The following is a 15,141-nucleotide window of genomic DNA, read 5'->3' on the forward strand; positions in this document are numbered from 1 at the left end:
TACTACTGGCCCAATCGGGCCAGTGGTTCAGATTTTTGCTTGCTCTGACAAAATTTTCTCTAGCCCCACCAAAAAAAGTTATCCATTTAGTTATTCAGCATAACTTTTCTTTGACAATTTAAAAATGATTTAATTTAAACACAATACTGATTAAGTCAAGTGAATGGTTTAGTTGAAAACTACAACAATTTTATGTTTTTGGTTTGTTTAACCCACCAAAATGCCTAATTTTAGAAAACGGCTCATTACATCAGTCTATAATACTGTCTACATTTTTATTTTTCATTTTCTTGTAAACCTAGATTTAAAATGCTTTTCACTTCTTGTTCTTGCTTGATCAGTCATCATAATAATCATATTAGCCTATGTTTTAATCAATTATGGTCTGAGTTTTTTTTTTTTTTAAATGTAGACTAAGAATGCTAAAGAAAGGGGGTCCGTGCAGGGGTGCATTTCTCGTCACAACACCGGGGCCGCAGTCGAAATGAACAAAACAAATGAACAAAACAATTGGCCTAATACAAAATATATGACTAAAATACAAACATTATCAGATGGTAATTGAGCAATTATTTTCAGTCAACAGATAAACAGCACGTGGTAATATTTCAGCATGCTTTCACTTTCAATTAAACATGAATTGCACATTTGATGAAAGAAATGACATGCTGCCCAACCGATCATTCTGTCTTCATTTAGCCGTATATAGGGCCATTACACAACCATAATCCACTGTGATATAGCCTGCTTCCTTTGATTGTTTTATTTCACTACAATCGATCTGCTTAATCGAGAAAAGACCAGCTCATTCTGGCGATCTCAGACCCATTGATTTGACACGGACTTAAGCACGATGGCGGGATTCACATATGCCATGAACTGCTCTTACTGGGAAAACTAGACCTGTTACAAAATAAATGTATGGGCATAAATTATTAAGACCCCCTTTTATTTCTTTTTTAAATATTTGCAAATGATGTTTGGCAGAGCAAGGAAATGTTCACAGCATGTCTGATAATATTTTTTCTTCTGGGGAAAGTCTTATTTGTTTTAATTTGGCTAGAATAAAAGCAGTTTTTAATTTTAAAAAAACATTAAGGTAAAAATTATTAGCCCCTTTAAGCTGAATTTTTTTCTCGATAATCTACAGAACAAATTGTTATACAAGAACTTGAAATAACCCTCACCTGCCTAATTACCCTAGTGAAGCCTTTAAATGTCATTTTAAGCTGCATAGAAGTGTCTTGAAAAATATCTAGTAAATTATTATTAACTGTCATCAAGGCAAAGACAAATTAAATCAGTTATTAGAGACGAGTTATCTATTATGATTAGAGATGTGTTGAAAAATCTTCTCTCCGTTAAACAGAAATTGGGGAAAAAAATAAATGGGGGCTAATAATTCAGGGGGGCTAATAATTCTGACTTCAACTGTTTATACACTATATAAAACTGTTAAACAAGTCCGTGAGAGCGTTACAGTGGTAGAGTTAAACGTAAATCTGTTTCTCTGATTAACATTGAGTATCACTAAAGATTGATGAAACTCCACCACGACCAGTCTGAGAAACCTGAGGCACATATAAGAATCCTGGAGGAGTAGCTTCATTTAAACTAATATAGTCATTCTGTTAAAGCCAGGTTTTAGTGGGACAGAGTGCATTAAGGTTATTGGGTTCTTATTTTATTTACAAAAGAGCTTTAGGTGCGAGTGGCCTGATGTTTAGGAGATCAAGCTTTAAAAACGTTTTTTCTGATTTGATTCTTAATAGATTTTTTTCCAGAGCACATAGTGAATTTACTTCTTGATCTAATAATACGAGGAACAGACACAGTCTCTAGAAAAGCTTCTGTTCTTTAAATCATGTTATTAGCCATTTATTCAGAGCAAAAAGTCTACTGAACCTTTCATTTCTTCGGCAGCAAGTAGGAAGCGGTCCACAAACACTGATCTGCGTGTCGGTTGAGGTGCATCGAACAGTCTCAATCAGGCTCTTGGTATCTCTTTTCAGGATCTCCGCCTGCCACAGCCCGGTGTCTTTTGCCCCCGTGTGGAGGACGACAGTTTCGATGCTCTTGCTAGCGCTCAGGATAGAGAGTCCCTTAAAACAAATCAATGGAAAAAGCAGTGAGTGCATACATTGTTAGCTTTTAGCTATTTTAGCTATGTCGATTTGAAATACTCACTGTGTGCCGTCACCTCTGCATAAAACAGGCTGTTGCGTTGGTATCACAACGCAAATGCAGTAAGTGCTTTTTTTCGTCGTGCATGTTCACAGCTGGGATTCACAACAGGAGAAGAACAGCGCATCAGGGTCTAGCAGGAGGGGTGTGTGAGGAGTACGGCTATGGTTTTTTGCGCACATACAGAGATGCGTCAGTTTGCTTTTTAATTAAACATTGCTTTCATCAGCGTTGGTTTGGTTGCAGATAAAGAATAACGTCTTTATTCTGGGATTACCACTGTTGAATAATACACTTGCATAAAGTAAATCATCTCAAAGCATTTACTGGGGCACTGGCGATTTTTACTGCTGCTCGTGCCCCAGTAAATTGGGTCTAGCGACACCCCTGGGCATGACGAATGACAGAATCAGCAATGATTGCAACTTCGCGTTCCATCTGGCAGAGGGGTAAAAACGGTTCTCCACGTGTAGGAAAACCACCAGTTTAACCCAAAGACACCAGTCTGCCAGATGAACAAGAGCCGGAGTCAGAAACTCAAGAGAAAGTTTACTGAAGAGTTTGTGGTTTTTCAGCACTCACTCTGCTCTGCTTACCATCTCAAAACAACAATACTACTGTCACATAGCATTAACTGAGTCATACAGAGTGTTTTAACCGGAGTGGCTAAAAAAATTATACAATTTGTAAGTGTGTGTGTGTGTGTGTGCTCATTTCAATTGACCTATTTTTGTATAGCACTTTTACAATATAGATTGCATCAAAGCAGATTCACATAGAAGATTTAAGTAAATTGAAAGTGTCAGATCAGTTTACTGTGATTTAGGGTGCTTTCACACTTGGTTCATTTGCCTGGACCGTACCCCAGACCACCTCCTTCAGGTAGACTCTGGTACGGTTCACGGGTGCGCACCAGAGTTCAGAAGATAAGTTCACACTAGCTAAACGTACCATACAGTGACATCAAGCGAACCCGGATGCGGACCAAAAGTACTAGTGTGAAAGCACCTTTTATAATCACTACTGAGAGTCCAAACATTTTTAAAAACCTTGAGAGAAGCCAGGCTCAGTTGGGCACAACCATTTCTCCTCTGGCCAAACATCTTGTGCAAACCTGCTGTCTAGGCGTCGAAGGCTGGAGAATGCTGGATGTCAGCCAAGACTTATCTGTCCCTGGAGTCTCATAGGAATCAGTCACATGCTCTCCACTCCTCCAAGAACACCACAGCAGGTGCTCAGTATACGGCCTGGTCCAGGATTATGGAAACCTTAGGATCATCTCTTCGCTGGTGTTGGATTGAATCAGTGGCGGTGCATAGTCTAAGGGCCTGGGGATGAGTATACCCAGGTGGAAATAGAGAATAAAGAGAATAATTAGCGTAGCTGCAGTTCATAGTGTATATAAATGAGATGCAGAAACCTGTGTGGAGCACATTCCTGTATCATACCGCAAAGTGATGCACTAAGTGTATGCTTTATAAAAACAGATAGGTCTTTACTTCAGTTTTAAATTGAGTGTGTCTGAGCCTCAGACATTAACAGGAAGGTTATTCTAGAGTTTAGAAGCCCTGAGTAATGAGATCTTAACGGACACGGGCTGCTGTTTTGAAAGCGCGAGTATGACTATTATACCTTGGTGTAGTTTTATTCGCTCTAGCCTTTTTTAATTTGATGGGTGCCACAGAATTTAGTGTGCTAGGAAAGATGGCATCCATACTGCTGGTTACTACATCAAGATCATTTGCATTTGCAGATGCATTTCGAAATAAAGTTCATAACTTCATTTTGCACAAACCTAACAGGCATACAGTAACGTCAGCCAATCACAGGGTGAACACTGGAGTCGCGCTGCTACCGGAGCTCATAATTATTATTTCAAGTTAGTAATCCTGCTATATATCCATTACAAAGCATGCATAACACTTCCTTCAAGCATATTTCTTACCTGTTGTCCAGTTGTGTTTGTGTTGAAGGCCGCAGAGGCCAAATTGCCTATTGTGGTCATTTTATGTACAAACGTGCACTGCACATGTGCAGAAGGGTCGGCCAGCAGGAGATCCTATTTGTTGTATGTGAGGGGTGAAAAGTGAGATTTCTAACCTGATCGACTTATTTTTTAAATGTTTGTCTATGCTTACCTTCGCCACGATTTAAGCCATAGTGGGCGGAGTCACTTACTATAAATAGTGACTAGTGATCCGTTCAGTGTGGGAGTTTGAAGTGTGAGTAGTGGCGTAAAGGTTAGTTGAGGTATTAAGTCTGAATAGTGAATATTTTGTATATATGCATTTTGTAACCTAATTGTCCTTATTTTTTTTATTCGATGCACAAATATATATATATATATATATATATATATATATATATATATATATATATATATATAGAGAGAGAGAGAGAGAGAGAGAGAGAGAGAGAGAGAGAGAGAGAGGGAGAGAGAGAGAGAGAGAGAGAGAGAGAGAGAGAGAGAGAGAGAGAGAGAGAGAGTCTATATTTTTGGGATTTTGGGATTTAACACTGTAAATAAACGCACTTTTGCACCATGGTGCTACAACGGCTGGGGCGTCTAAATAGTACATAGGCCCTAAGGGAATTAGTCAATTTACTCTTTTTCTCCAGAATGATTCACGATTTTGTGTCTAGACATGGCCAAAAACTTACAAAACTTTGCACATGACCAGAAATGGCTAAAGTTTACGTTTGTTATGCGTTTATGAAGCGAGTTTGGCAAAATGACTCGACAGCACCACCTATGCACATTTGACAGACTGGCCCCCAAGCTACGATTTATGCACACATCAAACATGCCAAAACCTACAAAAAAAAGTTTTTTGAAGCATATTTTCAAACCCAACAGAAAGTCCGATATTTTGAACTTGTGCTGAAAAAGTGCCATTTTTTTTTTCGCCATTTCCAGGCATTTTATTTTAACAAACTCCTCCTAGGGATTTTAGCCAATCAATGCCAAACTTGGGTTTTGTCAATTAAAGACTTTGTTAAATTGCTAAGATCTAGAGATTTTGTTAAAAGGTGTGTCCATGGCGGCCTCTCCAACTTTGACAATTCGCCACGAAACAGGAAGTTGTTAAAACTCAGGCATGCCATTGTCTGATTTCCCTCAATTCACATTTGATCAAAGCCCTGACCTGAACACGTTTACTTGCCAATATCCAGTTAGTTATAGTGCCACCTGCTGGCAAAAGGAAATGACATTTTACAGTATAACCAACTTTTCCCAGAAATTTTATGTGTAAGAATTGAAATATTACCAATATTTTTGATGTCTTTGACAATTCAAAACATGAGCTGAAAACAGGGCCAATGGACTCCACAACCCACCAGGGGGGTATGCGGGAAAAACCAGTTCCTGCTGCATTTGCATCTGAGTATGCTGAAACTCAGCTTCATCCCCCCAACTCACGCATATGGTCATTTCAATGTTTGAACGTTCTAGATTAACCAAACTGACTTTAACTATCATGTTTGATATCATTTGAAATGTCTCAGTGCGATTGGTACAATGGTCTCATTCTCTCAGAAACAGACATAATCAACACAATAAATATATAACTTCAGGCATCTTTTGAACCACTGTGAAGGGTGTGACTTTTTCCTTTTGTTATACATTCACACCCCCTTCCTTGAAGGAATTCTTGGATTATTTAAGGTAAGGGTTGAGAAAAACTTTCAGGCTCCCAGTTATGTAAAATTTACACGTTATGTAAAAGTCAGGAATGCATCTTTTAATCTTGGATTTATCTTTGATAATTTGATGTTTTGTATTGATCGTTTATGAATTGACTGATTGAATTTGGCATAATACATTTACCTGACTAATAAATTATGTTTTGAATTATTCAAACCTCGTGTTATTATCACTGATAAATGTTGTTGTCCATAGCACTACAAGCCACTGTACAGGTTAGTAACGGACTAAAACATGTTAGACGGAGCAGCGTGGTACGCTATACAATGTTGGTAGAGATCCGACTAACAAATTGGCATTTATTCATGTATACTTGGACTGTAAAAGGCCAACTATTTAGAACAACAAAATATTGTTGAAACTACTTTTAATGTGGATATTTAGGCCTTCATCTACAATAGTATAATCCTGCGCGATTATTATTAAAATACTTTGTCTTGATTAAGTAGATAACAGATCCATGGGGACCACATAAAAATCTCCTAAATTGAGTAAGTAGGGTTCTGCCTTTTTAGGAGAGTGGTTAATCGCCTCTGTTTAATGACCAAGACTGACAAGCTTGTATTAAGAGATTGTATACCCGGCCGGTGCAAGACTCGAGATGCTATCGGAATCTGAGTAAATGAGAATAAGGTATAATAACAAATCAAAAGAATATTCAATCATAATCTAAAATAATGTGAAAGGAAACAAAATAATCTTATCAATGTTTTATAATTGGAGTCAGATAAAACGAGGATAAATATATTAATATTCTAAACCCCCTCATACTAAAATTGGAGTCAGATATGAGTTAAGTTTAATATAAATCAACATTGTGCACTGGAAAGACCGAACATGCAGTGAACCTTCATCCACCATTGGATACCGTCATTGGACCAACTGGCTGGACCCTACATATGCTATAAACACAAAATTTGGGTGGCGTTATCTGAAAGCTCTAGCGATGATGTATTGTGAACATCTTAAATTTTTGCCTTAGGGCATGTCCGTGGCGGCATGACAAACCTCAGTGATTTGCCATGAAACGTGGAGCACTTATAACTCACCTACACAATGTATGATCTGCCTGAAACTTCACATGGTTGATAAAATTCCTCTCCTGAAGAAATCTACATGCCAATAGAGTCAGTCATAGCGCCACCTGCTAACAGAGGGAATTTTGGCTTATAACTCAGCCACACAATGTCTGACCTGCCTAAAAGTTCACGCGCGATAAGATTAATCTTCTGAAAAATCTACACGCCAACATTGAGTCACAGTCATAGTGCCACCTGCTGGCAGAAGGATATATATTTATATATCTGTGTAAATTATTATTGTCATTGTAAGGCCACCAGGCGGCGGTGAGCCTGGTTGTTAGGTCCCTTTCGTTGCTGCTGGCAGCCTTAATTTTTATTTTATACTTCTACCCATTAACAACGCCTAAGTGTTATAAGTGGTGTCAGAAGTGGGATGGCCTTTTGTAGAAAGGTGACTTACGGAAAACAGATGTGTTTGCGGTCACAAAAACCTGTGCGGGAGGAGATGGAATGGGACACTATGGATGAAGAGGAGTCAGCCAGTGCAGAGGAAACTAGATCCCCTCGAGTCAAACCTGCATCGTAGGGTATGGAGAGCGATGTGTTGGCATTGGACTTTTCTGACAGCTCAGTCGAAAAGGGAGGAAGGCCTCATCTATGAGCTGCTGGGGTTGCGAGGATCACTGTAACGTTCAGCTACACCAGACACTTCACCAAGCCAAAGCCTATGCCTCAATCTACCCACACATGCAGCTTCACCAATTTAGGGAGTGTCAGCCACGCAAAACCAGACACTGTCGACATTGAGGGTGGCAGACCTACCACCAACGCGACCAGTCACGGATGCCAGCATTTGAAGAAAGAGGGGACGTGGAGAGCTACATACGTCACTTTGAGCATCTGGCAAAGACTTAGGGTTCTGCTGGAGGAGAAATGGGAGTGTCGACTGGTCCCCCTTCTCACTGGAATAGTGCTGGAGGAGTACCTCGCGATGGACAAAGATTAGGCGGAAGTCGATGAAAATCTTCGAGATGCGCTGATGGCGAAGTTCAACTTCTTACCAGAAACCTACCGAAAAAGATTCCGGCAGATGCAAATACCTGCTGGAGAGACACAGACAGAGACATACAAATGACTCAAGGGGCTCTACAAACACTGGGTATGACCAGAGTAGTGCACTAAAGTGCAGACAGGAGAGGCTATCGTACTGGAGCAACTACTACGAGTGCTTCCGCATGAGGTGCGGACCTGGGTGAGAGAGAGCATGAGCCAACTGACAGACTGAACACAGCAAGACCGGCAACGCAGTACATAAATGCATAGAGGAGGTCAGATGCATGCACGGGCTACACCAAAAAATACTATCCTACCACTGAGGTGACTTGTGATCAATTATCAACCATACTTGATGTCAGTGGGGATGGTGGATGCATTACCTGTGGGTATGGTTTTGGGATGGGACCTACCCGTGTTGAAGGAACTGTCAAACCATACTGTTGAATGTACCAATATGAATGCTGTTATGTCATGTCCTGTGCTAACACACAATCCAGAGTGGGTTTAGAACCCTTACCTACCATGGATGATAGTCTGATCCAAGGTGAGGTAGTAAACCTAGAAAGTCAAGATGACAGGGCTGCCTAGAGAAACAATTAGGTTCAGCCATTGTAAGTGTCAACTGAGGGGTTGATGGTAACTAAATGGGACATTAATGAAAATTTAGCACAATTACAGGCTGAAGATGAAACACTGCAACCTTTGTTTGCCAAAGTGTGTGAAGGGAATAAGCAAATTGACACACATATGCTCCGCATATGCGGTTTTGCAGAAAACCAGTTCTGTTCACAGGTCATCATGAGCTCCATTTTAACCATTACCTGTCATCGCTACTCAATTCAAGCAAATTGCAATAGACATTGTTGGGCTGCTGGAGCAAAGCAGCACAGGCAACAAATAAATCCTAGTCATCTGCAACTATGCAACACGCTACCCTAAAGCCTTCCTTCTACACAGCACCACAACTGTTAAAGAAATCACTGCATTGCTTTAACTGTTTTCTAGAGTTAGATTTGAAGAGGAGATCATCACTGATCAGGGGACCAAATTCACATCTGGATTGATGCCTTTACTACACCAGCAGCTGGGTATCTGTTCAATCTGCACAAGACCTTACCATACACAGACTGATGGATTGGTGGAAAGATTAAATCAAACCTCCAAAAGTATGTTGAAGTTCGTGAGTGAAAACAGCAAGGATTGGGAAAAATGGCATACAGAGAGGTGCCACAAGCATCAACAGGCTTCCCACCATTTGAAGTTCACTAGGGATGGCAGGTGCAAGGTCCCCTGGACCTAGTGAAAAGGAGTTGTAAAGCACCAAGCACTGCAGCGGAAGAGACTAATATCGTAAGGTTTGTCTTACAGATGAAAGACCTCCTTGACAAGTATCATGAACAGGCTCAGAGAATCTGGAGAATGCCCAGAAGAACCAAAAGCTGTGGTAGGACCAGTGGTCCCAGTGCAGAGAACATCAACCAGGACAGAAGGTGTTACAATTAACATTTTACAACAAGCTCTTTGCAAATTGGCAGGGTCTATTTGAGATCATCAAGAAGGGTCTTGTTACCCATAAGGTATGTCACTCCGACAAAGGGAAGTCAAACATACCATGTCAACCTCTTGAAAGAATGGCAGGAACGGTAACCTAAATTGAAGAAGGTTCTGTTGGAGACACAGGGTGGAAACACCAGAAGAGAAGGATGAAGACAAAGTTGATGTTGAGACTGTGGAACATTCCCAGTCAATGAACCTGGATCATCTTGAAGGAAAACAAACAGCTGTACAGGTACAGAGATGAAATGGTGTAAAACAGGTACCCTGAGTTGCTAAGGGAACAACCTGAGGACAAACATTGTAGAGCACAAAATTTGACTGACCCAACACCAATTCGTCAGACCATATCTTGTGCCTAAGAGGCTGGTAACACCATTGACAAAGGAGATTGAGGTGATGTTGGACATGGGCGTGATTGAAGCATCAACTAGTGCCTGGAGTAGCCCAATAGTCCTTGTGCCCTAGAAGGTTGGTACATTGAGGTTATGCTTGGACTTTAGGAAGCTGAATGCAGTGTACAAATTCAACGCCAACCCGATGCCACGCATTGATGAGTTGGTCGAGAGGATAAGGCGGGTTAAGTATGTAACCACCTTGGACCTCTGTAGAGGCTATCGTCAGGTGCCACTGGAGAAGATGTACCAAGGAGGAGGTACAATCTTTTCTCGTAATGTATGGATGGTATCGCAGTTTTATTCTCTCTGAAAAAGCTGTACCTTTGACAAATCTAACTGCTAAGGCAGTGAGAAATCTAGTGCCTTGGACAGAGTATTGTTAAAAAGCTTTTACACTTAAAGGAACTAATGTGCACCTTTCCCAATTTGCGAAGCTCAGACTTCACCAGGATATACCTTGTGCAGGTGGATGCTTCAGCTAGAGGGATTGGAGCAGTATTGTTGCAGGAGGATAGAGGACAGGAACACCCCATTCTATATCTGAATCGGAAGCTTTTGCCATGAGAAACACGATATTTCACCATCGAAAAGGGTTGGCTATCAAGTGAGCACTAGAAAGGCTTCACTACTACCTGATGGGTAGAGAATTTATCCTGTAAATGGATCACAGGGCACCAACCTGGATCAACACTATGAAGGATCAGAATTACGTGGGTGACCAGATGGTACTTGTCACTACAGCCCTTCAAGTTCCACATTCGCTTTAAGGCTGGATAGCATCACGTCACCTCAGATTACCGGTCACGATTGACAGATGTTAACAATCCAGGAGAGGTGGGAGGAAATGTGACAAAGAAGATTGTCACTGGCCTGCGGCAGAACTGCTCATAACGATTTCATATCGCACAAACACGACATGCATACAGTTAAGTCAGCCAATCACAGGGTGCACACTGGAGTCATTTCAAGTTACTAATCCTGCTATATCTCCATTATTACAAAGCATGCATAACACTTAGATCAAGCATATTCCTTACCTGTTGTCCAGTTGTGTTTGTGTCGTCTTGCGGATCTTCCAGGCTGCGCCATGATGACTACTGAAGGCCAAAGGGGCCAAAAAGTCTATTGAGGTCATTTTATGCACAAGAGTGCACTGCGCATGTGCAGAAGTGTCGGCCAACCGGAGATCCTATTTGTTTTATGTGAGGGGTTGAAAAGACTGGGGAAAATGGAAAAATGAGTTTTGGTGAAGAATGCAAATTAATTATTTGTTTAAAGTGTCTAGTAATACAAATGTGTAAAAAAGGTGAGATGCTTACCTGAACGATTTATGTTTTAAATGTTTATGTCCATACTTGCCTTAAACTTGCATTTCACAGGGCTTAGGCCAGTGGTTTCCAACCTTTTATTTTTTTTTTGCCTGAGACCCCCTTTTCCCCTGAAAATATTGCAAGGACCCCCTCCACATTTAATGATATGATCGCTCATATAGGTTTGCAGTAATGATGACAAAAGTTACTGCTTACAAACAAACGGTATGGTTATTACTAAATCTAAATATGTTTATGCACAAGTAATAGCCTGTTTCCCTGAGATGGGTTTGGGAATAATAGCCTAACGTATAAATATAAAAGCAAAACATCAGTAGGCCATTTGTAACTGAAAAACATAAGCCTTTGGCCTTTCAATTGGCCCTATTTGAAAATCAATAACAAAAATACTATTACATACAAAGACTATTACATTTACTACTTGCATGGTATTTGTTATACTTTATCAATTAGTGTGAGGATTGCTGCGAGGCGAATCAGTGAGACTGTCTTTTTTGTGGAGGACGGATTACAAATTTGTCAAATTTTGGTCAGCTAGGGCAGTGGGTGTTTTGTAGGTTGCTATGCAACCATCAGATGTTTTCTCAGAGGATGACAAACTGACAAAACATTGCTGTCGCTCTGATAAAAGTTTTATTTATGGGAAAAAATATAAAACACTGCAGTGTTGGTTGTGTTCTGTGTTTGTCCAAGAAAATTAGTCTTACCGAAATTTGAATATTCCATACAAGCTGAAGCTGATAGGCCAATTCTTGCCACGTGACTCGCAGTGCTCAAGTGACTAAAGCGCAGGGGCGTATCAAACAGAAGGGATACGTCCCCCTCACTTTTAGAGACAGACCATTTAGAAACAGGTGATTAAGAATGTAAACCTTTGGATTTTATACAGCTGCCCCCCCCCCTTTACAGCTGTCCCCCACTTTTAAAATGTCCACTACGCCCCTACAGACGCAAGCGAGAGAACACGGTCATTTTTCAAAATAAAAGACTTTATAATAAATAATAAATAAAATTGAAATAATTAATGATTATTAATCACTGGTACTGGTACTAAATTATCCACGGACTGGTGGCTGAGGACCACTAAGCTAGAGGATAAAATGAACTAAGGCAACTTGACCGTTCTTCTAATTGTTCACTGCTAAATTTTTTTTTTTTAAATATGACGCGACCCCCCACAAAGCTCGCTGAGGCCCCCTGCTGCTTTATTTTATATAAATATTTTCTTTACTTTATTTTTGGTATTTTTGGATTGGACAATTTTGCACTATGAATATACGCACCTTTGCACTATAGTGCTCCGTTGGCTGAGCAATCATTTTTCCCTGTTTCACACATCTACCCATCAACAACGCCTCTGTGTGACAGCCTAATTCCAAACAATATCTTCCAATGATTACTCAGGCGTCACATACAAAATCACACAGCCAACTGTGGTATTCAGGGCAGACCCCAGACCTGTAATACAGATCCACAAATGAATAAAAGAGACAGACACACAGGTTTATATGCTTTATGAGGACCAACTTTACAGTCATCACCTGTGGGGACCACCCTTTCTAAAGGTTTCAGAGGTGTGAAAGAAATCAGGAAGATTAATTTAAGCTTGTTTAGCCTATACATGACTTCAAATAGCTGAATTTATGAAGTAGTGATTTGATAATCGTTTATAGGGACTTAGAAAAAAAACGGATGAATGTCACTTACAGGGACCTCAGATGCATATTATCTGCATAATACACATTACGCTTCTTTATGATTTGTGGGGATTCTGGGAACATGCATTCCTATTTGACATGTGGGGGACTCTGCAAATCAATGTATTTTGCCAATAATAGGCATGTACATCAATGAATGTCAGATTGCATGTCAATTTGCCCTTAAAAGGCATTTCATAACGACCAAAGCAGATTTAAAATGTTTATCAGTAGCACAACAGTGCAAATCTGAATTTATTTTAGATTAGTTTATGTAAAGAGAATGCACTGAGATCTGCAAACAGTGGCAGAGAAGCAAAGCTTCACTATTACACCAAGGCATGGTTTTACAGACAGGGCTTAGCTTGAGCTAGGTCAATGCCTTAGTTGGAGTATTTAAACAACTAGTGAAATGCCTTTGAATAAATAAATAAAAAGACAAAAACTTCTGCTCAACATGTAGAATTTCGGTTGTATTGACTAATGGATAGTTCTTACATTTCAGTGACAGAAGTGATCTGGTGTTGCATGACCTTAATTCACATAAACTGTATGCGAGTAGTAAAAATGAGCACTAAATCACTGGCCTGTAATCAAACTTCAAGATATTACAGGGTTTCTGCAGATATAATGTAAAATTTAAGACTTTAAGACCTTTTTAAGACCATTGACCATTAAGTATTATATTTAAGACCTATATCAGATTATCAAAAGCATGCATACACAAAGAGAAAATGCTAAAATCACAAAAATAGTGGTTAAATAAATGTATAAAAATTGAACTACTAAAGACAGGTTAGATGGACTATTGAGCTACAGAAAAAAAACATCTTAATGCTGATTTACACTTTCGCTTGGCACCACATCGCTTACCTCACGAAATGGACAAGGCTTTCATACTTGATGCGTTCACCATTGAGATACTTTAAGACGGAGGGCAGTCAAAAGAAACACAGTAAAATCAGACAAATAAAAAGAGAAAAAAGTTTCCGGAACTAGGTCATATCATTAATATCACTGAAGATGTTTTTGGGGCCTCTTTTTTTTGTTTTAACAAACTTATCTCTCAGGTTTTTCTAAACTTTTACAAAAACTTTCCTCCTTTCCCACTGCTGTTGCAATTTCTAACCAGGAATTATAGGTTATCTGGTTCTCCCTATGATCATGCATGGACCGATCATTAAGATGTTTGTACAGACGTTCTTGTTTCAGACAAAATCTTTTCAAACCGTTTCATATTCAACTTAACTCAAATGCGGAGCCGCACAAACTGTTCACCTGAGCGTTTTTTCACTGAAAAATGTCATGAGTGCAGTATTACAAGTCAAGAGCGCATTCATGTAATACAAGCGAGCCAATCTGTTTGCTCGTGCACCGATTTCCTGTTTGTGGACAAAACTGAAAATTTTCTCACTCTCAAATATGCACTGCATATAAGTAAACTGTACGCTGCTTGCTCAGTGAGATATGCAGACTCACAATGTGCGTCTTGTTACTTCTTTCTCTTGTGCTTTTTGATGATTTATATTAGTACACTATTTATTAACAATAACCAAAATACTAAAATAGACCTACATATTACATTTTTAATCTAATACACCATCACATTTTTGCTTGTATGTTATATGACGAAATATTTCTATTTTTAACACTTAATGACACAGAGAATAGTTTTAATTTAAAAACATTTATTAAACATACAAAAGGTGCACCATACTAATAAAATAAGAACATTTAAATATAACTCATGCAAGCAGAAATGGAACTGATAGAAAATAGGGAAACACTTGATGAGGTATTACAGTCTACTGTACTATTCACTCTTCAAATAAATCTCACTAATCACTCTCATTTCATCATGGCAACTAAAATAAAGTGAACTAGTGCAGGGATTCCCAAACTTTTTTAATCCGGGACCCACCTAGGCAAGTAATTCAATCTTAAGACCCTCCATAATACTTTAATATGGAAAAATGGGTAAAAAAAATGTCTCCATTCAAAGCAGTCAAAAATATATGGTGTGCAGCTTTTTGGATTTTGCGATTTGATATGCACAAAATGAGGCTCGAAGTGCTTTTTGTGGGATGCTGGCTGTAACTCTTTTTTTTCAGAAGAGAATATGATCAACCTTTGATCAAGCCCCGACACATCTCAGTAAACTCCACTGCTAGTGTATAGTCATAAGAAACTAAA

The 15,141-nt window shown here is 39.4% G+C and overlaps 1 long non-coding RNA gene across 9 annotated transcripts in view; it reads right to left on the reverse strand.

Annotated features, from left to right (window-relative positions):
* Positions 1-272: 272 nt before the first annotated feature.
* The window catches only part of LOC137496109 (uncharacterized), a 32,791-nt gene continuing 17,922 nt past the window's right edge, over positions 273-15,141 (reverse strand). For 3 of the 9 annotated variants that reach the window (XR_012382947.1, XR_012382942.1, XR_012382946.1), the window contains 3 exons: positions 3,299-3,512; positions 2,188-2,279; positions 273-2,102 (listed from right to left, as the gene is read on the reverse strand). This is a non-coding gene — a long non-coding RNA (uncharacterized lncRNA). Of the gene's footprint in view, positions 2,103-2,187; positions 2,280-2,422; positions 3,513-12,534; positions 12,710-15,141 lie in introns of those variants that run through there. The other 6 variants (XR_012382939.1, XR_012382941.1, XR_012382945.1 and 3 more) reach the window with 5 other exon arrangements.

The sequence above is a fragment of the Danio rerio genome, chromosome 7, assembly GCF_049306965.1.
Source record: "Danio rerio strain Tuebingen ecotype United States chromosome 7, GRCz12tu, whole genome shotgun sequence".
In the NCBI taxonomy this organism is placed as follows: Eukaryota; Metazoa; Chordata; class Actinopteri; order Cypriniformes; family Danionidae; genus Danio; species Danio rerio.